Raw genomic sequence first — 27661 nt, forward strand, 5'->3', positions numbered from 1 at the left:
TAGTTTGCACATACCTTTTTTTAGCCAAGTTGCTGCTGTGCTGTCTTTTGTCTTTTTCTTAGGAAAGGTCAAATTTGGCAGTTCTCTGTACTGCACACTCAAGTAGATGGTTAATGCAAGGGAAAAGCAAACCACAACAGCCAATAAACACTCTTTCTCTTTGTAAAGAAGCCTGTGAAAGGCCAAAGTAACCAAACACTAGGGTGTTTTTTTAAATCCCCAGCAACAAAACGGGAAGGGATGACAGAGCAGTCTTTTTCTCCTCCCTTCTTTTATATGTATTTGTGTTTCTCAAAAGGTTTCCTGATGTTTTATTTGAAACAGACCTGAAACATGAAAACTCCCCATCTGAAAGTCTGAGCTCATTCCAGTGTTTGCCCTGCAGATCAAGGAAATAAATCCAACAAAACCAACTTCTTTACAGAGGTGGAATGTGTGTGGCTTATCTATACAGGCTGCATCAACTTAAGATAATATAATGCCATGGCCTTCCCTCAGAAGTGGAGATCTTGGCAACAGAAATGCAAATAGCATTAAGTACAAAATGCAGCAACCTGTGCACATACACGTCATTAGAATCTCTGCTGACTTTTTGAAAGAAAACTGTCTACCTGCCTGAAAGTTACCTACAATTCAGCCAGATACAAGTCAATGTAAAGTTAGTTTTTGTTACTTTAGAAAGAAATGAATAGCAGAATTGAGCTAATTCCTTACAAACTGAGCCGACCACGATTCTCTTAATTTTTGTGTATTTCTTTCCCTCCTCTCAAATACTCCAGAAATTTTCTGACAAGTTGCAAAGCCAGGAGGCTGTGGTGGCAGTTCTAAGTGCTGGGTTGCTTAATGATGGACTTAGAAAAGGCAAAACCTATTTTAAAACATGCAACCTAGCTCAAACCAAAGTTATAGGCTTGCTGCAGAAATTACTGGGTGAGGTTCTCTGGGCTAAGTCAAAGTGGAGGTCTAAGTAAATGGTCATTTTTGGCTTTATATCTATGCAAGTAGTTTGCCTAAAATAAGATCACTATGGATCTCATTTCAAAACTTTGATCAAATCCCTTTGAAGGTTCTAAAAATGTCCATTAGATGTTTCATTCACTAAAATGCTTTAGCAACATTTCTCATGTTCAATACTTACAGTTCCAGGATACGCCAGGAAACAAAAAGTCTAAGACAGATGTGTTTTTGCTCCAGCCGTAATATAAGAAAGACTTAACTGAGTCACACCAAAGGTCCAAGTAACCTGGCACCCTGCAGTTGCCTATAGTACAAGGCCAGAGCAGTTATAGCTTCATTTCTCCTCCTATTTACCGTCTCAATTTCTGGCAATCTAAGGACAGAAGTGGAGGCTCTGTCCATCTCTCTGCAAAGCAGTCTTTCTTCCATTAATTTATCTACTTACTTCTTGCAGCCCTTAGTATTGTCGGCATCTAAAGTATCTCATGACAATGAATTACCCAAATTAAGCAGATGCTGTTTAAATAGTACTTCCTTTTGTCTGTTTTACACCTCCACCTGAAATAATATTATTAGATTCAGCCTAGTTCTCATAAGAAATGAGTAATGGTTCCCTGTTCACCTTCCCCATGTCAGATGTGGTTTTTGGTACCTGTGTTATGTCCCCCATTTGTCATCTATTTTCCAGGTAGTCCCAGAGAACTTTATCTGTCTTACTTAGAATGCACTCTGTATTTCTGGTAAATTTGGTCTCTCTTTTTTCTAATATCTTAATCTGATGCTTAAGATGCTACCAGATGTCGAGGGGCTAGAAGCAGAATTTGGTGTTGTATTAAAGAGAAGAACATGCTTGCTGAAGATTTATGCAGTAGCATTATGTTTTATGTTTGCTTTTTCATTATCTTCTTTCCTTAGCAGTCCTAACTGCCTCTCTGAGCACTTGAGATAACAGTTTCAGAAAACTATCTGTGCTGATTGATATGAACTAATTTAGAGCCTACTATGTTGCACAGGTAGAGAGGTTTTTTTATTTTCCTCTCACAGACATCTCTGATCATTACATGTTAGCTGCTATTTTATCACCTACTAAGTCTTTATTGTGATTTTTTTTCTTTTGCTATTTTGCATAAGCAGCCTTGGTGTTGTTTTTCCTGAATAACTGAATCACTGGAAAGTACTGTCATGTCACTGTTCAATCCTATTTCACTCATTACTTGTGAACACAATTTAAAGCATAAGTCCCTTTGGAATCTCACTGGGTACTCCCTTCTTTGTGATCATTTACCTATCTGTCTTCCCTTTGAAGCAGTTACTAATCACAGGAGGAGCTCCCTTCTTCTGCTTTGCAAAATCGTTTTGGGAAATCTGTCTATGCTATTGCTTAATCTAGGCTGCATGTTACATGTTCTTCATGTAATGCCTAGAGTCCCCTTATTGTTCAGACTGAGAAGATACCAGGAACATGCTCTGTCTTCCTCTGTCCCTACATTTGAATTTATTTTCTGTGGAAATCAGACTGAGGGTAAAGGCAAGCTGGAAAGAGAAAGAGAGGGGGCAGGAGATAGCACAAGATGGTACATGCTTGGTCTTCTTCCAACAAGGGGTTGGAGTATTGCTGAGGACTCCAGTGTCCCAGTGTTTATATGAAGTCTATATAAACCAGCTCCTCTTTATCAATATTTGCTGACATTGCTGACATTTTAAAAGCATGACCAGATTTGCAGTTTCCATCTCTTCCCTTTATAGGTGATGAGCCGTGTGTTAGACTGACTGGTCTGTTGTTTCCAGGTTTTCCCTGAAGTCTTTTCTAAAAATTAGAATGTCATATGCCACTTTCCATTCTTCCAGAATGGACTTCACTGCAAACCATAAATTACAAAGCACAGTTAATAGTTTGGTGACTTCAGATCCAAGTTTTTTAGAACCCTGGGGTGAGAAATACGTTGTCCTGGCAGACAGGTACCGTACATTTACTGACTGGCTCCAAACCCATACATACTAAGTTTTGTGGATGTTTTATTTTTTTTTATGACCATGCCCCTAAAAAAGGTTTTGTTGTGGCAATCACTTCAAACTTCGCCATAATGAACAGTGGTAGGAAAAAAGTACTTAGCTTCTCTCCTGTGGTTTCCTTGAATGCTTCTCTTATACCTCTGTTGCCTGCTAGTTCCTCATGCTCTCTGGCAGATCTCCTATTCTTCATGTATATGGAAAAGGTTTTATGCTTAAAAATATTTTTTTGCCTGCTTTATTATGGTTTTATATTCAACTTGCCAGAGTTTATGCTATTCCTCTTTTTGACAGAAGCAGAAAATAACAGTATTCCACAAGTGAATGCACAGGTGGCATGCACAAAAAGCTAAGGTATTTGCAATGGGTATCTAAAAATACAACCATGTGGTATACTGGTGTATGTTAAAGGCAAAGGAGCTTGTCAAAGGCTGGCTGGAGGAAAAAGGACTTAGCAAAATGTGCTCCAGTATCTGTAGGTACTAATGCTTCCATCAGCTTACATTCTCTTTGTATTCCTAGAGGGTTATCTTTTAAATATATTTTTCAGAGAAATACAGACAGTCTCCAAACTGGATAGTAGCTGCAGGAAGCTTATTTACATAAATTATTTCCACAGTATTCTAATGACAAGTATTGTGGGGCCCTATTGCACCATGTATTGCACAAATGTAAAGAGAAAGTGAGTCCCTGCCCCAAACAGTGAAATGACTGTAGCTTACCCAGGACACTGCTGAACAAGCGTGCTCAGTAGTTATGTCAATACTGTGTTCTAACAGTGATCCCAAAGCCAAGTTCAAGCACAAACTTGCCCGCTGTTCATACTGATCGGTGGCACGGTCCATGCAGGATTGGGCCAATCTCACTGTGGTTGTGACCCTGAAGTTTCCATGAGCAAGGAGTATATGCCTTACTTCATAGAAAATGTGCCTGCTATTAAATAGACATTACACTTGATCTTAGTGTTAAGATTAAGTGCCTTGTCTCCTGTCCCTTTCTCAGCTAAACTCCACCTGTGGTGAGAGTCATTCATCTTGAATTGCTGTAATGTAGTGCTTAAGTATGTCATCTTGGCAACAAAGCAGTTTGCATACTATTTCAGTGAGAGGTTTAAAATCCCATTCACATTTTTAATACACGTTTCTCTCACATAAATTATCACAGCTTAGTTGGCAGGTCTTGCATGTGTAATAAGGTTGTTGGCACAAACATGTACCACAGATCTAAAGTAAAGGAGAAGTTTTGTTTGTTCCTATGTTTATAAGAAAGCTGTGAGGTTTCACTTGTACAAAATGGTTTAAGATACTGATGTTTTACTAGGAGGACATTACCGGTCATGAGATAACATATCCTCCCCAAAACACATCAGCAACAGTACGGATAAATCCCCATGTGCGAGTTTGAAAATTAATGTCTTGCTATGTGAAGCATCTATGCAAAAGGCAGCTTTCATGGCTTGTATGCGCAGGCAGACTGTAGCTGAAAACTTGCTCTTATATAAAAGAGGCAGGCTACTGAAGGAGAAGTGAGCTGAATGCACTTTTTACATATGAAAGGAACATGCTCTCTTTCCAGTAAATAATGACAGACTTACATTTTGGTTTGCTTTCTCTCCATTCATAATTTTGGGAAGTGATTGCTCAGGGTATATAACACATCTCAAAAATCAGAATTCTGCAAAGTAAGTCTTCTGCTGAACTCCATGTTATAAGGTCTGAACAATGTCTGTACACAAATACCCTGCAATGCAATTTTGTTCCATTGATGTAAGAGCACGAGCTGAATAACTTTATCTCAACATCTGTTTTTAAAGCATTTAGTGCTCTTGCAATGTAGGCCTGACCTGCAGTACTTTGCACATGGTAGGAATCTTCCACTGCCTTTATTTAGGGCTTTGAATCAAATCTTCTGTAAACAAAAAATTACAGGAATAATAGTATATCGTGAGGAAATAAGTCTGGAACATCCAGCCTTTAATATCTGTATGTGCCACCAATTTTGTGTTAAGATTAGCAAAACATATCCTTTCGTAACAGCTCCATGTCACATGTGCCAAACAAATGTTGTGTAGTTCTGCAGTCACATTGAGTGGTTTGGATTGCTTCTCTATTACACACTTTGTATAAAGTAATGTGTTAATTATTGTTATTCTCAAATTGGACATAACTGTATGTTTGACATAAACCAGGCACAAGTAAAGAAAATGATACGAAAATGTGAGAGGCAGACTTTGAAGCTTATGTAGCAATGGATTAAAATGTATTCATGCAATTTGTGAATACATTTTCCATGATCTGAAAGAGAATTATCAGGAAACCAAGACAACTTTGCAGCTAAGGATCCCTTTAATGCGCAGAAGAATATATCTTGTCTGGTGCTTCAGAGGCTGGCAGTAGTTCAGAAATGCAGAATGCAGTTATTGGATGTCTCTAGATGCACCACAATCAGTTTGTCAATTTAACTATGGAAATGTTTGACAAGAGCTGGAACAACATGGACAGAGTAAGAAATAGCATTACTGATGCTCTGTGTGTTATTTTGGGGCTTCATAAAACCATCAGCCTAGGAATTCCTCAATCCAGGAGAAATGTTCACATTTCAAACTTTGTCATGTTTTTTACAGACTTCCATTAATAAAGTTTAAATAACAGCAATTAATGAGTGTTTTCTAGTCATGATCATTAAAAAGTCTATTATTTTAAAGTGCCCCAGAGATTGAGAGATATCTAAAATTCCTGCATGACAGACTTCCCCAAATTCAGTCTTCCAACCCTTGATTCAACTTAGTCCTGAAAGAAGATGCGACAGCTGGAGAATCCTGAGTGTCCTAGTACTCACTCAGAAAAAGGGAGAGGAGGCTGAAAGAGCTTGGATTATTTAGCCTAGTAAAATGAAGTGGGTATGACTGCTTTCTAAATAATAATTGGGGGTAAACTCTGCTAAGACAGAAGGGCTATTTAAGCAAAAATACAAAATTTGCACAAGAACAATTTAGGCTGGAAATGTACAGATGACTTCCAAACATCAAAAGAATGAGATTTTAGATACCTTCCTAATCAAAACAGTACATGCAACATCCTTTAGTATTATTCTGTATCTTGCTATGGTTTGGAATTTAACGGTGAAATCCAACAACTCATTCCCAACCACAAAATATATGTGTATGTCTAGAGCTCATTGTGATAGGTTGTATGTTAATAAATGGACATGACATTTCTCACAAAAGCCTTGCACCAAATTGTGTTAGACTAAGTCTTGCAAAGCAAACCTTCCCATGGGCGCCATGGGAAAATCTTTATGTGTCCAAATGGTGGAATACGCCTCATACCTTGGAGAACTCTGGCAAGGACTCACAGTCAGAAATTACTCTCTAGGACATCTGCAGGGTGAGGCTAGGTGCACAATGTGGTCGTGACAGAAAGTTAGCCCATTAAGACAGCCCAATTCCCTCTCTCTTGTCTCATGTCCTCCCTCGGTGCGGATTTTGACTACCTGGCAGCCCTGATGTCAATGCAGACCTGCTGCCACTTGAGTGACATGGCACCCCAACAGTTAGCGGCATGCCGCTGAAGCACGTTATTGCTGCTCTTCAGCTGAGCAGTATCATCTCACGGCCGTCGTTAAATGCCACCCATAGCCCTGCTTTCTCATTCCACCCGTGTCCCTCCAGCCCCCGGCTGCCTGTCCCTCGAGAGGGTCCGACCCTCCCACCCCAGGCTGCACCTGAAGATGCCGAGGGGCTTCCCCTCTCCCTCCCCCCGGCCAGGAGCACTCGCATAGACGATCGGAGCGGCTGCGGCTACAGCTGCCTTTCCACAGTCCCCTCTCTGGAACGGGAATCCCCGCTCTCCCCGGGCCTCGCTGCCCGCGGGAACGCCGGCGCCCCGAGGCGCTGCCCGCACTGAGGGTGGTGCTTCGGGTTAACGTCCCGTAGCCGAAGCGGGGGCCAGAAGACCACACTAGGTCTCCCACGGCTAAAACCTCCCTCAGGAACGACCACTGACCCCGAGCAACCGGAGAACAGCGGTTCGAAACAGCCTCCCTCAACGACTCCGTACCTCCCCGCACTAAACGGCGCCTGGACTGACGGCTTCGATGACACAGACGGACGTGCAGCACCGCCCCCAGTGATTGATGGTGGACCCAACCAATCAGGCAGTAGGATGAACTCTCAGGCCTGCCTTCTCTCTTTTACGGACAGGGAGCTGAGCCAATGAAAAGGAAAGGCCACCACCCCTTTTCCCTTGGGCTCTCGCGAGTTTACCGGGCTGGCTCCCAGCCCCCCCACCCGCCGCCGGGTGACTGCGCAGCCGCCATGTTGGTTGCTATGCTGCCAGTGCTGCCTGCATGAGGCGGGAGGGCGGCTATGAGGGGAGGAGGCTGCTGTTCCTCCCCCCTTCTCCCCCACAGACGCTCACTCGCTCGCTCACCGGCAGAGAGGGCGCCTCTGCAGAGCTCCGCTGCCTCTCCCCTCCCCGGTCCTTTTTGCCTCTCGGCCGGGGTGACTGCCGGTGTCTGTGAGGCAGCGCCGTGCCCCGTGAGGGAGCGCCCCGACCCGCCGCTGGGCACTGCCGTGCCCTGCCCGCGCCCCGGCTCCCGCCTCGCCGCCCCCTCTGGCCGGTCGCTGTGAGCAGAGGGGAGGAGAGGCCGGAGGGGGGATCCACCGCCTTTCACTCCGAGCTTCCCCGTCCCTTCTTCCCCTTGCTCCCCGTCCCGGTCCCTCGGCCCAGCCGCCGCAGTACGATGTGGTCCTCGCCGCTGCGGCTGGGCGCGGGGCGGCTGCTGCCGCTGCTGCCGAGGCTGCGCCTCGGGCGGTCGCTGCGGGGGAACTGAAGGCAGCGAGCGGCGCGCCCGCTCCCGCACGCGGGGCTGCGGTGAGGCGCTGCGCGCGCGCGCCCCGGCGGGTGCCCGAGCGTCTGCGGCGCGTGCCCGTGTGCGCGCGCGGGGGGTCGCGGGGCGGCAGCGGCGAGCGGAGCCCCCGCGCCTCTTCCCTCCGCCGTCCCCGCTCCATCTGCAAGGACGTGGCTCTTATATGAAGGTAAGGCGGCCGCCGGGGCGCCCGGCTCTCTGTGCTGGGGGGAGAGGGGCGGCGGAGGGACGCTGTGCGCCGCATTCCTTTGCTGTGACCCCCCCCGCCCCTTCCCGCCGGCTGTGGGGGCCCAGGCTCCGCCGCACCCCCAGCCCCGCTCCCCCTCAGCCCCGCTCGCTCCCCCTCGCCCCGCAACTTCGCGCACAGGTCGCCGCTGGCGGAGAGCGGCTCCGCCGAGAGCCCTTTTGGTGGAGTGGGAGGCGTGTGTGGGGGTGCCCCTTCTGTTCCCCCTCCTCCGAAAAGCGAGGAGAGCCAGCCCCGCTCCGGCCGAGGTGTTCGGGCGGGGGGGGAAGGGGGGTGCAAGGGACCGTCGGCCCGCGGGAGCGCTCGAGGAGAGCGGCGGGGGCATGTTGGGGTCTGTAAAAGGTGGTAAACTCAGCTGAACGCTCAAAACGGATATTTATTTATTTATTTATTTTTAAATTTATTTTAGTATGTTTAATATGAAACTTTGCGTTCCTGTGCTTTCTAGGCACATTTACACGTTGCCCTGGTTATGGGCAGGGAAAATGGGTTTGAGTGCTGTCGTTGCATTCCTCTGGTACATTTTTAGTATCTCCCTCCAGCAGAAGGCTTGTATAATCGCGTGGCTATATGCGACAGAGGCTTTCGGTGTACCTGGTGATGGGTTAACTCGTGTGTGCTGTTGCAGCACCAGCTGGAAGGAGAACGTCTTTTTCCTTTCAAAAACCTCCAAGAGCTAGTTGCTAAAACTAGGTAGCTGCCAGTGTAGGTCAAATGTTCCCACTACTTGCTTATTCAAAGAATAATACGTTGTTCAGATGTAATATATACGTGTACGAACTTTCTGTTGCTACTTACACTCTTCCAGGACTTCAGTGTGGCCAAGCTGTTATAACATTTTTAACTGTGAGATAGGAAATATTTATGTGATTTGTGTATTACAGAAGTGCTAATGGATCTCAGCTGAAGAATAATTGTTAGGCTGCAGTATGCACATACATTTTCTCACTCACGGGGCATTTCTCTTGCCCTGAGCTAAACTCTCTTGAATGGTGGTGGTGGTGGTGGGGGGCTGTGAGTGTATGTTTGTCTGCTTGTTATTGGCAAATAACTGCCCTGTAATGGTGGGAGCCACTGCTCTGTTCACACACATGCAGACGTTTATGAGCTCGTGACATCATAGATACGTGTTAGAGGAATATAAGAATGAGTTAGATCAGAAATGGTAAAACCATTTTCTCCTTATATATGTATATTGTAGCAAAGTTTTCCAGTTCATTTCCTAAACATAAATTATTCAGCATTGTAATCTTATGGATGCCATTTTCTTCACAATGGGTTTATTGCTTTGCTGACCTAAAAAGTTGTTTTTATATATTGGCAGGACTCTGGCTTGCACTATGTTGATAAAATATGATTCCGGGTGATAAGCTTACAAATACATATGTGTGCGTCTGCAAGTTTCCCAGACACATTTATGCTTTATAAACTCAGAAATACAACTGTTGGATTGGTTTTTTGAGATAATATTGTTGTGATTACAGTTTCTGTTTATTTTCAGATTATGTTCATGTTTTTATTTGCATTTTTAAGTTAGCTTAAATGTTGAAATGCAAATGCATTTTCCTCAAAAGCAGAAATGTATTAGTGTTTTACCTTTTGGTACATTTTCCTTATGTTTGCAGTTACGTTTGCTTGGCGTCAAGTTCACCTACCTAGGGTTTAGTTTTATGTTTGTTTCTTGTTCAGTAAAATTTTCCATGAAATGTATTGTTTGCTGTTGTGCTTTATAGTTCTGTTGTCCTGCTAATGCCCAACTTTGGTTGTACTTAGCAGTATTGATTGAACACCTTTGCTAAAAATACTTTCAGGGTTGGTTGTACTTACACTGTAGCAGCAGGAAAGTTAAGCCTATACTGTTTTTCTATGACCAGTACTACTTTATTATTAGCTGTTATGTTTGCAGAAGATGAATAAAAGCAAAATTCTGTAGTTTTAGCAGTAATGCTAATTGTTCTGTAGAGTGGATGACCCTCTCTATTGATGAACAGAGTTCATGTAGTACTATTTACATGTCATTGCCATTAGCATATTTGGAATATAGGGTAAGTTAATACACAGGGTACATCATTTTGGCTCTGATCCTGCAGTGACCGCTGTTAGGGCAGTGGGATCCACCTACGCAAAACTTACTGCAGGAACTTGAGCTCAAACATTCATTCTGTAGACATCAGGCCGATGGTTATCATGAGCATTTGCACTGTGTGTTTTGTTGTTAACATTTGTGTTTATGTGGCATGTCATATAGGGTTTTGCATATGTAAAGAGCTGCAGAGTTGGTGCTCAGAGTAACAGCCTGATACAGTAGTCTGTGACTTGATTATTTTGTGAAAAAGAGTTGGGTTGGTTTTTTTTTAATTGCTTTCGTACTATAACTCAGCAATACTGACAGGTCCTGATGAGCATTTGGAGGTTCCATATCACTAGGGTCTTGTTATCCTTGGTGGGTTATGAACATTTTGTTGACTATACATAAAAGTTTTGTGCATTGATTTATGTTCACATATACTCTGTGTACTTTGCAAGCATATTATGGAGAACTGAGGGAAAGTTACAACTTTGAATATGCTGGAGGGGAAGATACTCAGGATGGTTCACTTAGTCACATAAACTAATCTATAGATGGGAAACAAAGACCAAATGGCTTGCTCGTGGCAGTTTAGACCTTTGGACAAGGTAAATGAGTTTGGTTAAGTGCCTTCTAAAAATTATGGTGGATTAAAAATTATTCTCTAACTTTCAGCTGATCAAAACTTAGATAGTAGGCATATACATGCTTTTTGTTTGTTGAAGTCTATGTTAGATTATTTCTCTTAAATTGATAAACAGCACATTTCTGTGGTCTGTATTCTACTACCATTAGTTAGGTCCTCTGATAGCTCATGATTCTGTCTTGTCCCTCCCTGCCCCCCTGGTTTGGGTTTAAATTTGGTACAAGATCACATGAACCCTGTGCCTTCACATCCTGGATTTGTGTCACCTCGCCTCCATTCTCACCAATTATAAAAATGGTCAAACAAGAGAATCTTTTGGCAGATGGCTGACTGTGCTGCCTTTTTTTTTTTTTTTTTTTTTTAAATACCACACTTTCTCTCTGGTGCTCTCACTTTTCATAAAATGGCCAGACAAAATTCTTACGGGTTTTAGTGTGTTCCAGCCTAAACAACTGTAAAAATAGTTTGTGAGTGCATATAATATGGAATTGTTTGTAGTCGAAAGAAGGAACTGTGAAGGTGGAAGAAAAAGGGGAGAGGAGAATGGCCTGAGCAGGAGACAAAACCAAAAGAGCTGAACAGTGGCCTGGTAATACAACAGCAGGTCTTTGCTGTCTAGGCCAGCTGTTCATATATGCTTGTTTGGGAGCAGAGGCTGTTTTTCCTTGAGGACTTGTAATCCGTCAGATTAGTACAAAAGCAGTTTTATGTAGGCTTTTGAGAGCCTGTAATTTCTAAAATTTTGCAGTTTTCTGGGATTTCACTCTGAAATGCCATAGAATTACATATCTGCAGGTATATGTTCAAAATCTCCATTCTTATTTTGGAGGATTTTAGAATTACTGGAGAACTGTTGCTATTTATCACTTTAAAAATAAATTACTTCATGTTTACAGTAGTTCATGTCTTCACAGAAGTTTTATTGACTTGTCGACATACTAGAATGTCCAGATGTAGGTTAGAAGAATATGATCTTTTTATGGTGATGTGTGTGACAGTGTACTAAAGTCTGTGCTGATTGTACACACCGTGTCCCAGTACTTGTTACAGAATATTACAGCTGATAGATGCATAATTGCTCCGGTAGATTGGACAGACATAACTAGGGGGATTTTTGTTTGAAATGTGAGAATTGAACCAGCTTGTCTGTTCTCAGCTTATGCACCTTCAAAAAAAGACTTGGGAGGGTGATGCAATTAGGCCTCTCCTGACACACTTCTTGGACAAGCTGTAAGGCAAGTTGGATGCTAAATGCAATTCCATTTGAATGGTTTGTGAGTTACTGCCACTTCTACAGTTACATGAGAAAGGGGGAAATGGCTAATATCCATTTAAAAATAAATAGTCTTTTAATTATGAGTACTTATGACCTGTAATGAGGAATGCTCTGGGAAATGTTTTCTCTGAGTGGAGAGTGAAATGCAGTTGCCACTTAAGAGTTTTCAGGCCATCCATAAGGTTTAAGAGGGAAAAATTGATAATCCACTTCTGTGGCATGTGTGCTCTTATGTCACCTTCCTGGCCATTCCTTATTTTCTGCAGGGTGACTAGCTCAGAGAATAATGACTGAATTATTCTGCATGACCAAAGCCTAGATCTTCAAATGGAAATCAAATGTAATGCTGCTAGGGATTAACATTTTCATACTCGCATTTTTTAAAATTGGAATGGTGTAGATTAGATTGAAGGTGGATGTATTTAGTTCTCCTGTCAACCTGGAGTTTAGACTTTATATTAAAAATAGGTAAATATCTGGTATTAAATGCTGAAAACCTTGTTCTAACTGATGCATGTTTGGGGATGATGTACCAGTCTGCAGGCTTTAGTTGCATGTGATTTTGCTACTTTGTTTGTTAGTTTTCACAAACTAAATAAAAAGCTTCATTTAAATGTAAGGGGGTTTTTGTTTGTTTTAGGACTAAAAACATAAATTGATTTGGTTTATGCCCATTAACTGTGTTTGGGTTGAACAAACTCCTCACTTATTTATATTAACTTTTATTAACTTTTAAGACAGTTGAGCGTACTTTAGCTTTTCCTGAGTCCTTTGGCCAATTTATTGTGTTTGTGTACCGACATCTCTCTGCCAGAAAAAAAAAAGTGACCAAACAACCCAAACGATGTTCTGTGTCTGTTGCAAAAGACAGAAGTGAGAAATAAACTGTATCAGTGCTGCACTGAAACTGTGTCTATTGAGTGCAACTGAAGTTACATAAAAGATGTTTTCTCAAATGAGAAAATTATTCTTAGATTGTATTTTTCCAGTTTGGTTTTTGTAGCATCAGTCAGGTTTCAAACCTGAAATTGAAACTATATATGCAGCAGATAGCTCTTCATGTAAACCAGAGCAGTGGCTGGTAAAACATAAGAGCCTGCGGTGGCTCCTTTGTCTCAGAGAGATGGACTAACATACTTTGTCTTGTAAGAAGGTTAACAAGCAACATTCTTGTGTTTTCACAGTGGAAGGTGGTATTTGCAAAAGAGTCAAGCAAATGGATTTGACGCACCGAAAACCTGTGTTTTTAATTTAAGAGATTCAAGTGTGACATACCAGAAACTTGTGCTCCCTCTTGTCTGTGGCAATAGATGCGCAAAGCTGAACAAACTTCATGGTTCAGCCTTTAATAGAAACAGAAATGTTGTTAAATTCCTCTGTCCCTTAGGCAGAGAAATTACCACCTTTTCAGTAAGAACACATAGAAATATACCAGTCACTGGAAGAACAGTTGTCACTAATACTGCTCTCTGGACTCCCAGGTTAGCATGGTTTTGTCTGGATGAACAGATAATTTCTTTATGGGACATATTTCTCTCAGGACAGGAAAAGATGGTTCCTCGATCTTACCATTGTGATTTGATGCCTTTCTTTAAAAGAAAAGGCAAAATAATTTAGGACGAAAATCACACAATAGAACTGTGGTGTTTTTTGTTGTAGTGTTGTGTTCCACCACACTCCTTCCCCCCCCCTCCCCCCCCCCCCCCCCCGTCTTGTCAGTGCATTTTGAAGTGTTTTGGAGAAAAAACTTGTAGTTTTTCCATGAAAAATTGGCTTTGGAGAGAGTTAAGATTAACATGTCACTTTGTCTTGATAATTGCAACAAGATTTTATTGTAATCTGAAAAAGTAGCGAGAGAGATTTTTGTCTTTTGATGTTTGGATAGCGTTGAAGATGACCAGTGCTGATGATCAGTGATGTGCTGCATTGTAAGTTGTATTTTCCCCATACAGATTGAGTATGTGCTCTGCATGTCCCAGCTTTGTATTGTGTTTCTAAACTGCATATAGCCTCAGTACTGTTCTTAAAATGTTTTACTGAGTTGATCTGGTGCCTCTGTTTAGAAAAGGTGTGCTTCAGGAGAAGTGACACGTATCAATTAGTTTGACTTCTTAAAAATAAAATTTTATAGAACATGGCATTTGAGTTTTAAATCACTGAGGCCTGTAACCTCCAAACTGCCATTAAGGCTTTGCTTGGAAGAGCTTCTTGGCTTTTTTGGGAAGGAGGCTGCTTTTATGATTGATGCCACAGTCTGTTTTTAGTATTTGAGTGCAAATGAGGCCATGGGTGAGTCTTGGGAATCCTCATCTGCAAGTAATTCCGCACTTAGTATGTTTTAGGCTTGTGTGTTGACTGTGTAAGAAGATCCTGCATCCTGTTAGCTCATTGGAATGCACCTGCTTTCCATAGAGCTGATCTCTTTAAATTCAGTTTGGAAGGCCCTTTCCAAATGTAGTGTCTGAAAGACTGAAATGTGACTGTCTCTGTAAAACTGAAGGGGTGTATCACCTTAGTCTAAGTCTGGATGGAGAAGAGAGGAAAGAGGAAAAGAACAGCTGCCCTGCTGTGATTAAAAATGCATAAGGTTTTGGAAACCACAATTAAAAAGGAAAGGTGAATATGGTAGTGCTGGGTGTTGTGGGTTTTGTTTGTTTATTTGTTTTCTTGTTTTGTGTGTGTGTGTTTTTGATATCAGCAAATCTCCTGACCTCATTTGAATATTTTTCAGCTCCCTTGTTTTCTGTGAGCTTGAATTATACTGCTGATTTAGGTGTTTCAGTATAGGGCTAATACAGTTGCTTCTAGTCATGCTTCTAGCATCTCTTCTCAAGTTCAGTATGTATGCAGCTAGGTAAGGAGGGACAGAACATTAATGATGTGAGAGTTTTTTTACGTTTTTTTCTAACCCTTTACTAATAAATATTTTGCTTCAATTTTCATTTTTTGATAAATTAAAATATATCATATGAGTCAAATTCATAAACCACTCCGTTTGGAAGTGGCCTGCAGTTTTTAAACCTTCCGATCTTTATGTTTGGGATTGAGGAAGTAATTTAATTTTGGAGAAATCTGTCAGGAAAACTTACTATTTTTTTGCTTTGCTTTCCTGTATGGTGTGATCTGCTTACTTTTTTTTTTTGACATGTGCACTTAATAGGTTTGTTCTTGCTTTAGAGACTTCGGGCATTGGTGATACTGTCGTTTCCCTTAGCTCCTAGTATAGGTTTGAGTCCTTTATTCTACAGCTCTGAGATCTGCTGGGGGAAGTGACTTAGTGTGAGTGTGTGTCTGGGGAGGGGCAGAATGCATTTGTTGCTCCCTGGGTTCTTTTTGTAAAGCTGGTTTTGACCTTTTGCAGTCCTTGCACTTGTGGAAATGGGATTATTTTCAGATTTTGCTATAGTTAAGTAAGTTTTATTGAATTGAATAATAGACATATCAATTAAAATATCTCTTTCAAAAACATGCTGCTTAAAAGGCTGAGATAGAATAAGAAAATGAGGCAAGGGTAACTATCGAGGATGTATATAGTTACACTTGGAACATAATTTCTCTGTAGAAGACTAGCAAATAGACTGAAAGTTAACATTTGACAAAAAGTCCTCTAAGAGGAAATTCCTACAGGAGAACTTCATTCTTGAGATTAATTAAATGAAAGATTAGAAATTCTCTAGATAGCTGTAAGCTATTTAATAAGACTGAAGTAGGGAATTAAAAGACTCAGTTGTAGTTACCAGGAGAGGTATTGCCTCATTTTTATGATCCTGGTGCTGCCTTCCCCCCCATTACACATGTTCTCTGTCCTTTTACAGGAAAGCCCTATATGCTGCTCTTTCATGCTAGATGTTTTCTGCAGAAGGATTTTCATAAAAAGCATCCCTCTCTGAATAAGGGTGATGTAGATAATAACTTGTTTGGCATTGAAAACACATAACAGTCCTGAGAAAACAAATAAAAGTGCTTTGTAGGAATTATACTAATGAAATGTATATGAGAGAGGAACTTGAAAGAGAAACATGATTAACATCTGAAACTTCAGGTAACATTTAGCCACCTTTGAATAGAACTTATGTTTCCAATAAAGATACTTCATAAAATCTCGGGTTTCTATTTCTAAGTTATCTTGATGTAAGCATATTTCAGTCTACCTCTACAGAATTTCTTTTCCTGTGTCTTCCAAACAGATTAATTCTAACTGTTCTGGGAAATTATTTTAGTTACTCTGGTATCTGCAAAAGGCGTTTTCCACTTAATTCTCCCATGTTGATTCTGAATATGTTTTGCATTCTGCTGTGCCGTGACAATTGTGCGTGCTCTAGCAGTTGTGTAAAATAAGCCATAGACCTGAGTTGTGTTATATCTCCAGAGATCCATCCCTCATCTGAGGGCAGCATGTAATAGCAAATCGTGTCATCATGCTAGGAAGAAAAATGTATAACTGCAAATTATCACTAGATTCCCCAAAATAGAAACAGTTCTTGGAGTTCAGCAGAATTATTGTGCCACGAGTAAATGGGAAAAATAGGAAAAATGAATTCTTACATTTACTAAGTAGTGCTATTATAATAATTTTAAGCTGCTTCAAGATAAGTTACTGACTGCTTAAGTCATTAAAGAGAAGCACACTCTATGATACGATTTTTTTTTTCAGAAGTGTTCATTACTTTCCACTCTTAGGTCTATGAGAAGACAGATGTGGTCTTCAGTGAAAATAAAGATAAGACTGATACAGAAGTTCTGAAGGTAAACTTCTTAACACTATTATTTCTCTGCTGTAAATGGAAAGGCACATTCTAAAAATCTGCTTTTCAGATTTAAATGACTATAATTAGTACTCAGAAAAAGCCACAGTGAAACCTTTCGGCAATGTATAAATATATTTTCATAACATTTAATGTTAAACCAGAATACGTTGTTAGATTTCAAAGCAAAACTCTAAAAAGGAAGGGATGCCCTTCCTAGTGGCCATTTATTGCGTTTATAATAAAATTTGTGCCTGCATAAAAATTAAAAAAAAGTTGACAAATTAGTGTTACTTTTGTTGTAGCTTCTGAAGTATGGAATTGTGCCTGAAGCTCAGTTTGTTATGTACAATTAATAGAAAGCAAATTGTGCTTTAAAGGCCTAACATTTCTGAAGTTGAGGTGGGGTTCCTTGTTAGACAACAGACTCATCTCCATCCAGTTACCTTGTAAATGCTTCACTGTATTAAGGATGGCATAAAAATGAATGAATGAGGGCATTAGGAACCCAGATCTCAAGCCTTCAGTGCACTTCCAGCGTTTGCAGAGAATGTTTTATAATATATATATATATTCCTAATAACTGTTAACTCATGTGGCCTAAAATGAGTAGGGAATTAGCTTTTCAGAAATTTATGTGTTTAGTGTCCATAATATAATTGACATATATTGTATACTCAGATATATCTATAAACATGCTAAATAAAGTATCTTCATATTGCTATACAGTGGACAAAAGGATGGAGTGATAACATTTTGAAATTCTAAAACAATAAATCCATGTTTTACAATAGAACGTACTTGAAGAGTATCCCAAGATGTTTTAAATGATATTTGACAAGCAAATACCAGTGTTCATGCTTCCTCTTCAAGAGGGATAGGCAAATGTATTTTGTATGTTGTTTTTGTATTGGACTTAATAGTTCCTGCCAAACAGCGTTGTACATGCTTGCACTTCAAAAAAATGTTGAAATGTTCTGTTGACTTTTTGAAACTTTTTTTGGCAACATTACGCTTTCCATTTATTTTGTCCCTTGTTTAACAGTTTTTGTGTGTGTTTTCAAAAGCACTTCCATTCACCATTCAAGGAATTCAATAGAATTCTAATAGGAACTGCACATAAATAACTACAGAAATCAATGCTTCAATTCAGCCAAGAGTTTTTGTGACTTCAAAAGCCACAAGAGCATTTATTATTAGTAACATACAATTGACTTTTCTTGTATTATCATTTTGCATAGTGATTTGGTTTTTGCCTCTACAACAAGATGTTTGACAGTTTCATTTGAAAATGATGTATTTACATTTGGCGTTCCAAAACAGTGTAATTTTTATCTTTTCGATGAAGCTCTATTCATTTTAATTTGCGTATTCAGCTTTGTGCAGACATTGTCAGTGAAATATTTGCTGGTGGATTTGTCCTCAAAGGTCAACCAAATGTTAAGCATAGTCTCCTATTCCTGTATTGCAATTAAAATACTTAAAAAAAATAATCTTTAAATAACTTTAAAGAATACAGTTAGATTAATTTTTGTCTGTTCAATTCATACAATGTCAAGCATATCCTCTCCTCTGAAATGCTCAATTTCCTGAGTATAACAACCACAGAATTAACCAACCTGCGACAGAACAGGGTTCTCTTGGAAGTACTTCCAGCCTTTAGTATTTGCATTACACCTAAGGCTATGTCAGCTGTAGCAGTCCTTTTGATCCTGAAGTTTTTGAGTGATTTTTAGAAAGTGAGATGGTCTCAAAAGAAGTTTTTTCATCACCCTGGAAGCTTTAGTAAATTGATGCTTCTTTTCTTTTGAAATAGCCTGAAATGGATAACGAGATGATATGACATGTAATACAGCACTGTGTTTAGGAGTGCTCAATGCCCTGTAAATGGGCCTCTTGAGTGCTGTGCCTTTTGGGCAGCTCTTCTGCACAGGTTCTGTCAGGTAGTTCAGTATTATCATCTCAGGTGGAAAGCTCATCCAGAAAGAAACTGAGTTGTGTTTTGGTTGTCAGGAGGGTACTCATTGATTAATGGATTTTTCATCATTAATGTTTTATTTTTTGCTATTGCTGATAGTTTGAAAAACAAAGCCAAGTTACCAGCAGGGGCTTTAGCATTCCTCCACCCTCCTCATCTCCTAATTCCTGCTCACCAGCAGGTCTGGTTCTGTTTGAGGAGGATGAGGTGGTGTTAGGAACTGCTTCATGGAATTTCATGTTGTGAACCCACTGGTGCTGAGACTTGCCACCTACCCCTGCCATTACCTTGAGGCGCAGATCAGCAGTCCCATCCTCATCTACCTTGTCGTGTGAGGAGGTGCTGGTGGTGTATGTTTGTTTTGGCAACTGAGAAACATTTCAGTGAAGTGGAGAGGGAGGGAAGTAGTGTCCTTCCCTCTCCTAACATTTGGAGTGGAAAGACTATGAAGGTTAAACTTCTACTGCACCGTGAGGAAGGTTTTAATGGTTTTGAGGGGTAAGAGAGGCATGATAGAGCATGGTGAGGAGCAAGACTAGTAACACAATGTCATAACTGCAGTTCCATTAGTGCTTAGTGTTGTCACTTAGAATTACATGCATTTAGGATTTGAGTGTTGTCATGGTGTAATCTTTAAAAAACTTAAAGAAAAAATAGAGGAAGTGAAGTCAGACCTTCTGTTGGTTCCTCAAAGTTCTTCCCCTTTTCCTTTTCCCACTTCTGTCTAATTCAGATTGCATTTGAGTCAGCTGCTTTCACTTAGAATCATATAATCATTTAGGTTGGAAAAGACCCTCAGGATTATTGAGTCCAACCATAACATAACTCTAGCACTAAGAGCCTCATATGTCTTTTAAACCCCTCCAGGGATGGTGACTCCACCACTTCCCTGTGCAGCCTGTTCCAATGCCTGACAACCCTTTCCATGAAAAAAAATTTTCCTAATATCCGATCTGAACCTTCTCTGGCGCAGCTTGAGGCCATTTCCCCTTGTCCTATCACTTGCTACTTGAGAAGAGAGACCAACACCCTCCATGCTGCAACCTCCTTTCAGGTAGTTGTAGAGACACTTAATGTCATTCAAGCATCCAGAAAGTTGCTATGCTATTGTCTGCATTTCAACTGACTGATAGGTACACCAAAACCTATCTTACTTTTGTCACTGCAACCTGAAGCTTATTTTAATTTCCCTGGCTGTTCAGCATTTACAGAACAAGATAATGGAACGCCGCTGACATAATTTGTGAGCCTAATGTCTGAAGTTTATTCAACACGGTTTTCTTCTTGAAATACACTCTAGTCCTTCCTGTGTTCTCGTATATGATTAGTATTTGACTGCTACATAAGCCAGAGTGGAAGAAATAATAATGGACATCTGAAAATGATGGTTTTGTAAGAGAAAATGGGTTCTGTAAAGGGGCAAAAAGGCTTTTTAGATTTGTCTGAAAGCAAGCATTCCTATGTATTTTTAGGTTTGTGGGTCTTCTGCTTCTTCATGAAACATAGCTTATGACAGCGAGCAAGACAAACCACATGCCTCATGTTTTTCTTGAAACCGTTGTGGGTATTATCCATCCCCTCTTGCACAGCTGCTTTTATGTAGCCAATCCCAAATGTATCAGTGGAAAGGAGAAAAACATCTGTAGTTTGTTTTGGATGCAGGAAGGAGAAACAGAAGAGGAAAGAAATAAGTAAAAGAGATGGGGAAGACAGGGAAAGAAACAGTCTTCCCAGCTCTTGCAAGTAGTTGTCAGAAAACCTGAAGCATGGAGGTATTAAAATATATTATTGGTACAGAGGAACAAAGACTTCATTGCTTGATCCTGCACACTATGTTTTGTAGCTCCACCCTATGACTGTTTCGAACTGGTTGAGGTTCCTTATACCTGGTTTGTAGAACAAGTGGCTAGAAATTTACCTCAGAGAAAAAAATATGGTCCTAAATTTGGAGCAAATTCTTCTCTGACGGTCCTATTTACTGTATTTTGTAGTTGTCATTCCATTTCTATAAGTGCTTTCTTCTGCCTGCTTCTGTCTGTGGGTGTTGCTCTCTTCCATATCATTAAAAAAAAAAATCTAATATCTACTTGGTATTACATTTAGGCTTCTTAATGAATATTCCGTCAGCTATATATGGAGAAAAAATTGTGTTTCAAGTGCTTGAAAACTATAATACATACAATTTTTGCAATTTTGGGTGAAGCAATCTGAATTATTTCTGTTTTATCATTGTTGTGCATTTTCGGGTATTTGATTTTGATTCTGCTTGGAACTGGAACAGTCTCTTGACTGTTCTTAATTGATCTGGGTCTTTTCTGGAAGCTTAAAAATGAATCCATTTGAGCTTTTGCAATACTGAGCAGCATGAGAGAGGGGCCTTCATCTGTCCTGAGGACTGTGCGCCTGACTAAGCATCCTCATAAGTGGAATTCCCTCTCTACAACAGCATGACATAGTTGGTTTATGTTTGTATCTTATGACCTACTAAAAATACTCTTTCCTTCCCACTTATCTTCTAAGATCCTCCTCTGCATAATTGGTTTATGCCACTTTGTATGCAATTCCTGTGTTTTTGCAGGGGATTATGCCTGCTTGATAGAGTATAGATATTGTCCAAACTTATAAAAGAAATGTATATTTTCAGGAAATAGTTTTCCAACTACATTTTTAAGAATAAATGTTATTCTTATGTGCTGAAGATACAAATGACACAATGTGGTTTGTGGTCCTGCTCCGTAAATTTACACTTGTGTTACTGGGAATGAAGGAGATCTTATCTAAATTTCAGTAAATGACTGATACAGTGCCTATGAGGGGTTGTGAAAATGACTGGGATTAGTAGAGAAAGCATACTTTGGATCAGAAGCTGACCAAAGAGAAGACTGCAAACAGTTATACTGTAAGAGCAACTAATAGGATGGAGAAAGATTATTAGTCATGCTTTTCAAAAATTAGTCTTGAAATTAATCATATCTCATTGCATTCATTAATAACCTTGGTGAAAGAATTATGTCTCTTATTAAAAACTGTAGATAATGCAGAGTTCGGAACATTTGTTTGGTATTTCAGAGGTCTGGATTATTCTGTAGGGAAAATAAGAAAAACTCATAGATTTGAGTACTAAAAGAATCAGTACAATTTAATAATGCCAAATCAAGTATTGAAAGCATAAAACCATTTCTTTGGTTTTAGGAATCATTAGCTTGTAAGTAGGAGAGTAATGGGGGAACACTGCTAGTAATGTAAATAACAGCTGGGCTAACCCACCAAAGAGGTCCACTGTCAGAGCAGGAGTACCTGACAGTTGCTGCACCTGAATTGCCTTGGCTAATTGTGCTTATTACTGGCTTAGATAATGAGAACTGGGGATAAAGTGTCCTAAGTTTCACGCACAGCACCAGCTGGGGGGTGATTGTGGATATGTTGGAAGAAAAGTTTCAATGAAGAATTTTTACTCTTTTTTTTGGTAAACTTGTCAAGGTAAAATACGGTCAAATTCATTAGTGTCTGTAGAATATAAGTGTGTTGTAAAATGTATGTAGGAAACTATTTTATAAGAAGTATATACATCTTTTAAAAGTTTAGAATGTTTCTGGTGTGCAGTTGTTTGAGACTTTTTGTGTGAGAATACACTTGGAAACTAGAGTTTTGAAATGTCTTAGTTTTTTTAAATGGAATTACATAAATTTGATTCCTATTCATAAGACATGTTTATGATTTTAATATATATATTAGAAACTTAGTTCTGACAGTAATCTGTGTTATAGGTGGATATCCTGGTTTACTAAGTTTATGGCAACAAACTGAAATAATGGTCTCTTCAGCAGATCTGTGCTGAAATCAGCTGAGGTCATAAGAGAAATTCTAGTTCTATCCCCATTTCTGTGAAAAAGAATGCTGTCATTCAGTGCCCTATTAGGGCAGATAAAAGGCTGATCAACGGAAACATCTGGATTTGACTGTCAGATGGTATAGTGTGGCAGTAAAACTAATTGCAGCTCTCCCTTAACGTTTGTGTCCTAATTCAGATTTACAGCATTTATAATAAGATTATCAGTCTGCTATGCTTTTTTTTTTAATGTTCAGAAAAAATAGGAAGGGGAAAAAACCTATTTGTTTCTGAGCAATTGATGTAATTTTAGTAATTGTGAGGAGTAAATAATGTTCTTTATAGTCTTTAATACATCTAGTCCAGTCACTGGTCTGGCTGTCTCAAACACATTTTCAGGGCCCACAGTGTGTCAAGCTGAGCTGACCATACGTGTTTTAAACCTTACGGGTATTTGAAAGGCTTTTGGTGGTCTATATGTCGATATAAGTTGTGTATACCAACAGAATTTCTCATAAAGTATTGTGCATTGTAGTTAAATGCTGAGTTGCCTTTCCTTTAGGATTGCTGTTTTGCATTATGTTAGAGAAAGAAGAGAGAAAGAAAAAGATGGTTTAGATTTTTAGTAAACTGGATTGAAACCCAAACGTCTGAACTGATTTGCCTTGAGCTTTTGGGGGAGGCATCCTTTATTTTTTCTTTCTTTTGGAGTCTTTTATGTGTTTAAACGTCTTAACTATCAAAATACATGGGAACACAGAATATCAATGTGTATAGAACAGGTAAGAAGTGAATATATTTCATGTGATAATTCAGAAATTTTACATGACTTGAGTTCCTAAGCACTTATAGCAGTTCTGGAAAATAAATTTAAAGTATTATTTCAGTGTCAATCTCTGCGTTTGTTTTAGAAAGAAAACTTAAGTTTCTAAATCAGGTAAATAGTTTTGAGGAGTTAATTTGCCATCTGAAAGGCATCTTACAAGTTGTAACCTAAAACTAAGCTGTCTAGTAGATAGGTGCAGCTAAAAATATGTAGGGATCTTAATGCTTCACCTTCCCCCAATTAAACATTCGCTACTGTGTATAAATATTTTTCTTCTGTAGCAATTACTGTTTCAAGACCTAGAATGATGCCTGGTGTAATCATTTTCTAGAAGACATTAACGCAACCACGCGTAGTTAAGCCCGTGTCCCCTCTTCTCATTTAGTATAGCAGTAATACATCCCTTGAGCACTGTAAACCCCTTTGAAGCAAAGTTCTCTATGTCTATGCAGATTCCTAAATGTGTTTTTTAATGAAGTTATTCTAAATGTTATTAATACTTTGCCTTTTCAGACGAGCGTATATGTTCACTGATGTGTTAAGGGTTGTGTTCATACATCAGAACCTTTCTGAACAGTAATATTATTATATTAGATTTTCACTTACAAAGGTTTTGGCCCTTACTGTTGAGAAGAGAAACTTAAGAGCATATGTATAGGTGATGCAGCTCCCCAAACCTGTAGGGAGCCTGGCGTGGTTCCTGGAGGCTAATTGTTTCATCCATTTTCATTGCCTTTGCCCTCCTAGTTCCAGTGCCACCATCTCAGTATTTGTAATGTCCTGGTGTAGACAGGGTGTGATAGATCCGGGTTGTCATTGCTGATGTCGGCTGATGGGTTTTTGACTAGCATGGCACAGCAGAAGCAATTGTAGGCGCAGGTTAAGATCTAGGATGCTGCATTCAAATAACTGTTAGAAACAGCTGATAATGACAGAAGTTTGAAGGGAAGGAGGAGATCCTGCTTTATGTCTTCCTTCTGCTTTTTCTTTTCTGCTTTACTCACAGCTGGGCATTTGTACAGGACTTGGGAGTCCATCCCTGTACAGTGACATGGTATTTTGAGGTAGGAGGAGGTGTATTGTCAAGCAGCTACATAATCAACTTGGCCTTGCCTACTCCACTCCCTACAGCCTGAGTTGCAAGTCTTATACTAATTATAGTAAATGCACTGGAATGAAATTCTTCATAGCAGAATATCTTTACTCTCTCTTTTACTTTCATATATCAGAATATCATGCTTTGTCTTTTATTGGCAAAACTGTCAATGGTTATTTTCATTATGTGTTTATCTATTTGGACTTGGACATCTGCAGGATAAGAAAAAATGACTGTGCATTAAAAGTCTAGATTCCAGCAATATTCTGGCAAGTGGTAAAATTGAACAATAGAAACTTAAGTGAAAGTTTCTGCCTGAGAGGCTAATTGTAGAAAAGTTTATCAGCGCCAATTATAGCAGGAAAGTCTGTCTTTCTGAAAGGTCTGCCAGTCATTGATGGAGATAAAATCCAGTCTTTCTTGAGCTGCTTTGTGTGATTGTGTGCCAAAGATGATATACTAAAGGAATCATATAGACTTTTATGGGGTTTAAGGATTGCTTGTTAACTAGAATAAATTTTTTCCTTTGGATTGCATAAATTAACCTTTCTTGTAACAATTTATCTTTTGTTTATGTATTATTGTTCCTTGTTCGTTTGTACTGTCATCATCATTCTTTCCCCGCCCCTTGTGCAGTAGTCACTTTTCATACCATGGGGAGAAAAATTCTGCATCGAAAGGACTGGCACAGCACTGCAGATAAGACCCCAAGTGCTGTGTTGGGTCAGATTAAAGATCCAGAACCCAGTAATTCTAACAGTGATGAATAACAAGGAGAAGTATAAGACATAGGTCATGTGTACAGTGAACCTTCCTTGGTGTAGCCACATAGGAACTGTTATAAATCAGTTTCCTGGGTTTGTTTAGTTTTAACATGTAGGTGCTGAAGGTTATAACTTTTATTCTGTACAAGATGTAACTATTTTTAAAGTTCATGGTAAACCCAAAAGCGTTTCTGGTGTTTTTCAGGCAATGAAGTACTAGACTGAAAAAAAAAAAAAAAAAAAAAAAGCAAGCCGCTAGTGTGTTGTCTTTTAAATAAAGTGCATTGTATAAGCTTTAGTGTTCATAGCAAAAGAAAGAACAAGCATAAATTTGAAATAGTGAGATTCATGTTGTTAATACATATGGCATGTAATGATTATAAAAGACCTTAATCTAATGCCAGTACCTGATAAGAACAGCAAGAGATGTATGACCAGTGTGGGCTGCTGCCACTGACTCACTGTGTAATGACAGGCAAATTACTCAGTTTTGTGCATCTCATTCTACTCCTTTATAAATCAGAAATATTGTTTCTTGGTAAAACTCTTTGAGATCCTTGGATAAAAGGAGATTATTTTTTTTTGTACGCCTACTGAGTATATAAATTGGAAGTGAGAAAGTGCAGCAAATACCAGGTTCTGTGTAAGCCTTTTACCAGTACAGACACAGTAAGATGAGTCTTGCTGCTCAATATGGATTGCATTAAAGCACCTTGTACTCCAGAAGACCTCTGTAAAGCACAAGCAAAACGAAGGGTTTAGGTCAGACTTGGCACTTGAGTTTGTGTTCTGTTCAAGCCTTTTTATAGTTAAGTAGAGCTCCAGTGAAGCTTCTGATGTGTGTATTGATAACCACCATACCATTTTTTTTGATACATCGGATGCTGTACCACTTTCAGATGAAATAGTGCAGTGAGCCTTTTAGGGCAGTTTTCTGTCAAATTCCATCACCTCTTTCACATTAAGTCTTTGACTATGTTTTATCACTGAGTCTTCATAATGTTTTGGGAAACTTGACCTTTCCAGAATGGTATGTGTTAACACTATAGTCTTAATGTTTCCCCTGGCACCTCCTGAAACAAAATTCAAATTAGTGATTCAGACACCACAAAACAAATCACATGCCACTTGTTTCTTCTCAACTATTCTTCATTGTCATTGTTTGTTGTATTCTATGCAAGTCCTTGTGTATTCTGTGGTGAAAGAGACCTAAATAATGAAGGTGATTTTAAGGATGGTCAGTAGCAGATAAGTAGACAAATGATGCAACAGTTTTAGGTATACACAAAAGATGATATTTCATCCATCAACTACTGTAGCTATCAACCTATTTTATCCAGTTGTGTTCTGCCCCAAATTCAGTAAATACACAATCCAAAACCTCAGTTTTGAATTTCTCTTTACATTTTCCTCCACCTTTTCACCATTTTCTGTTCTTTTATTCTTCTCTTGAAATTGCTTTTACCAAAATGAATGGTCTTCACTTGGCTGGATGCTAATACATTTACTTGCCTTGGTTTTCCTTGTTTTGACCACAAAAGAAGCAGTTTCCTCCCTTCATGGCCACCTGCGTCTTCCTTGTGCTGCTGTAGCTCTTATGCCACTGCATGGTGAACCATATTGGGAAACTGGTCTGACTGAAACAGAATTTTGCCAGAATTGTGTTATTTCTTAATTCCCCACTCTGGTTTACCATATGGCTGTACAAATGGCTAAGTCAGCAGTAGGGAGAGGATGATGCAAGGCTGGAAAAGGATGGCCAGACTCAGGAGTGGGTTAGGAATGCTGCTTTAGCTAGCGGTGCCAGGCTATGTCAAAATAAAGAGTTCATCAGAGTAAAGTCTAATTGTCTCCGACGTGATCATATCCTACTTCTGGAAATCCTGGTTTCTGGTGTGTTTTTCCTTAATCTCTCTAATTCTCAGTCATATTGTATAACCATATTTTCCAAAGTTGCTTATTCATCTCTATCTTATAATAAGTGATCAATATCAACATCAGTAGACACCTCCATTTCTCAGTGTGTACAGGAGGTGGAACCTGTCATCCTCAGGGTATGTTGAAAACCTCTTATTTAAGCCATTTGGGTAGGCATCGTTAGTCAAACCTGTGCCATCATTTGGAGATGCCTGTTATATCATTAAGATAAGGTTTAGACTGATAAGCTGTTGGAGTTGAATATGTATAAGTTTCAAAAGAATTATTTAAATCAGTAGTTTTCCAAGGCAGCACAGTCTGATACCAGTCTAGTGTGAAATTTTAAAGACTTAAGCCATTTTGGTAGAATCATTGACGACAAAAAAGGTGTGATACAACCTTGTCTGCTTTCGTAGTGTCTTTCCAGCAGGGACTG

General features: G+C 39.6%; 1 protein-coding gene across 2 annotated transcripts in view; it reads left to right on the top strand.

The window, feature by feature from the left end:
* The first annotated feature begins 7321 nt into the window (after positions 1-7321).
* The window catches only part of PTPN4 (protein tyrosine phosphatase non-receptor type 4), a 117392-nt gene continuing 97052 nt past the window's right edge, over positions 7322-27661 (top strand). The window contains exons 1-2 of one of the 2 annotated variants that reach the window (XM_080346752.1): positions 7322-8005; positions 16751-16816. The gene's annotated coding sequence lies outside the window, so the exon portion shown is untranslated. The remainder of the gene's footprint in view (positions 8006-16750; positions 16817-27661) is intronic. The other variant, XM_080346753.1, reaches the window with a different exon arrangement.

The sequence above is a fragment of the Nesoenas mayeri genome (genome assembly GCF_963082525.1).
Source record: "Nesoenas mayeri genome assembly, chromosome: 6".
NCBI lineage: Eukaryota > Metazoa > Chordata > Aves > Columbiformes > Columbidae > Nesoenas > Nesoenas mayeri.